Source organism: Euprymna scolopes, unplaced genomic scaffold, assembly GCF_053919585.1.
Source record: "Euprymna scolopes isolate OS-2025 unplaced genomic scaffold, ASM5391958v1 sca459, whole genome shotgun sequence".
Lineage (NCBI taxonomy): Eukaryota > Metazoa > Mollusca > Cephalopoda > Sepiida > Sepiolidae > Euprymna > Euprymna scolopes.
Window position 1 is genome coordinate 1 of NW_027633501.1, and position 2,838 is coordinate 2,838.

General features: G+C 35.5%; 2 pseudogenes; both read right to left on the minus strand.

Moving 5' to 3' along the window:
• Positions 1 to 1,071: 1,071 nt before the first annotated feature.
• LOC145274796 (U2 spliceosomal RNA) lies at positions 1,072 to 1,209 on the minus strand (annotated as a pseudogene).
• Positions 1,210 to 1,550: 341 nt separating this feature from the next.
• LOC145274798 (U2 spliceosomal RNA) lies at positions 1,551 to 1,675 on the minus strand (annotated as a pseudogene).
• Positions 1,676 to 2,838: the final 1,163 nt, after the last annotated feature.

Below are 2,838 nucleotides of genomic sequence, written 5' to 3' on the forward strand. Positions count from 1 at the left end.
GTCGGTTTCAAGCCCGATAATAAGGCCCGTTTAAGGTATCCTTATCGAGCTCTCTTCAGCCAATATTCGTCTCGAATATTGGCTGAAGAGAGCTCGATAAGGATACCTTAAACGGGCCTTATTATCGGGCTTGAAACCGACGGTACCAATGACCTGTCTCAACTAACAACTTTCTGTACACAAAATATAAGTACGCTCTTAAAATTTGGATTTTCCTTTTAATTGAGCACTCTGCTGGAATTCTTTTTCCAAAAAAACTAATCATATATATATATATATATATATATATATATATATATATATATGGGTGGGTGTGTGTGTGTTCATTTTTTCAATGAGGATAGTACATTAATTAGCGGTGTAGAATAAATAAAAACTCTTCATACCATGGTATTTCGAAGCCTAATGCTTCTCATCAGAAGGGGAGAGAAAATGCCAGGGATGCGACGTCTAGGAGCGAGATAATTGTGAAGCGAGAGATAAATTGAGATGTTTGGGATTGGGAGAACTAAAGTGATTTCTGTGACGAAGAAGAAATACAGTTTTTATTATATACTGAAGGTAGGTGTATAACATAGCTGCCATGGCGGTCAAATTTATTTATGCAAGATGTGTGATTAAACTTTCGGGAAGAATATAGGATAATTGAATTAAAAAATGATGCTTATTTAATCGTATGTCTTAATGGGTTGTAACTGTGGAAGGGGTTTTCTTGAAATAGAGGATTTATACTATGTACGTATACTTTAGTGGGGATATCGAAAATTATAACTTAGTATTTCAATGAACAAAGCCGATGGCCATTAGTCGCGTGCTCTCGTGTAATGAATGAATGCCTAAATGTAGGATTGATATGAAATTCTTAAAGATAAACTAAAATGACCGAAAAATGGGCTGAAATGACTTAAATAAATAAAAAGTAAATGACTTAGAATGACTTTAATGAAGTTAAGGATGAATTGAATAAACTTAAGAATGACTTGATCGCTTAAAAAATAACTGGAATCCTTCAAAAACAACTTGAATGATCTGGAGAATGACTTGAATGGCTTTGAGACTGACTGGTTTTAAAGTGGGTGATCATTTTACATTAAATTAATACAGAAAAGTGATCCCCCACTTTATATCACAAAGTTACAAACACAAGTACAGCATGTAGTAAGAACAGATACTACGCTTTGATCTTGGCCAAAAAGCCAAGAAAAGGGTATTTATTTGCTCCCCCACCGAGAAAATTAGGCACAAGGCCGATTTTAATGTGAGGAGTGAAGGGGAAATGGGGACCAACTCCCCGGGGAGTAGGGAAGCCGGATAGTGATAATTGGTATGAAGGGTTGTCCCTACATTGACCAAGGTCTTATATGTGGTGCTTCCCCCACATATGGTCTTTGCTTGCAGTATCTGCCGGAACAGATACTACACTTTGAGGTATTTATTTTGCTCCCCCACTGAGCAAATTAGGCACAAGGCCGATTTTTAAAGTGAGGAGTGAAGGGGAATGGGGATCAACTCCCCGGGGAGTAGGGAAGCCGGATAGTGACAATTGGTATGAAGGGTTGCCCCTACATTGACCAAGGTCTTATATGTGGGATTGCTCCCACATATGGTTTTTGCTTGCAGTATCTGCAGGAACAGATACTACACTTTGATCTTGGCCAAAAGGCCAAGAAAAAGCTGTATTTATTTGCTCCCCACCGAGCAAATTAGGCACAAGGCCGATTTTTAATGTGAGGAGTGAAGGGGAAATGGGGACCAACTCCCCGGGGTGTAGGGGAGCTGGATACTGACAATTGGTATGAAGGGTTGCCCCTATATTGACCAAGGTCTTATATGTGGGGTTGCCCCCACATATGGTCCTTGCTTGTAGTATCTGCCGGAATAGATACTACACTTTGCTAAGAACAGCATGTATTAACAAAAGACCTTTGATCTTAACCAAAAAGGCCAAGCACAAAAGTGCTACGGACAGACCGACCGACGGACCGACCGATAGACCGGCCGACAGACTGACGGAGAGACTTAAATAAGCTATAAGGAATAATAATATAATTAAATAATAAACGTGAGGAGATAAATATAAAAAAATGTTTAAGTAAATAAGATAGAAGATAAACGGATGATAGATTAAAGAGATAAAAAATACAAATGGAAATATGGGACACAAAATATAAAAAAACTGTAAGAAGAAGGTATAAGAAATACGAAGTTATTAAATATGTATAAAAATAGATATCAAAATAATAAGTATAAAATATAAAACCTATAAAAATTAAAGGATAATAACGAATAATAAATGTATAAAGAATACAAAGTTATTAAATATAAAATAATAAAAGAAAAAATAATATAAAGTAAAAAGTAAAAAATGAAATAAAATGAAATGAAAATACGACAATCAGGAAAATTTACAGTGGGAGAAAGTTCTTAAAAGGCAGAGGAGTAGAGATGTTATCTAAAGTTTGTAGCTCCTTGTTAAGTGCAAAGCAGTGTCGAAAAAATTAAATATCCTGAATTCTAAATTAGAAATAATATCCAGCTGCAGACACGAAAAAAAAAACAAATATTAAAACACTTACGAACATAATAATGGCCTCAAACGATTATGTTTTTATAGACTGTTATTTTATGGGTCTTTAGCCGGTTAAAATAGTTTTTAAGGGGGGCAAAAGGGGTTAAAATTAAAAATGGTAATGCATTTTGTACATTCATCTTAGTTTTTTTTTTAATTAGTCCATATGCGTGTCATGCTGGTGCAAAGTTAACGTTATCAGCTTTGAATGTTAGTTTTGCTTTCGGTTTCGATTTTAGCTGATGGCACTCAAATACTGTTGTTGTTGT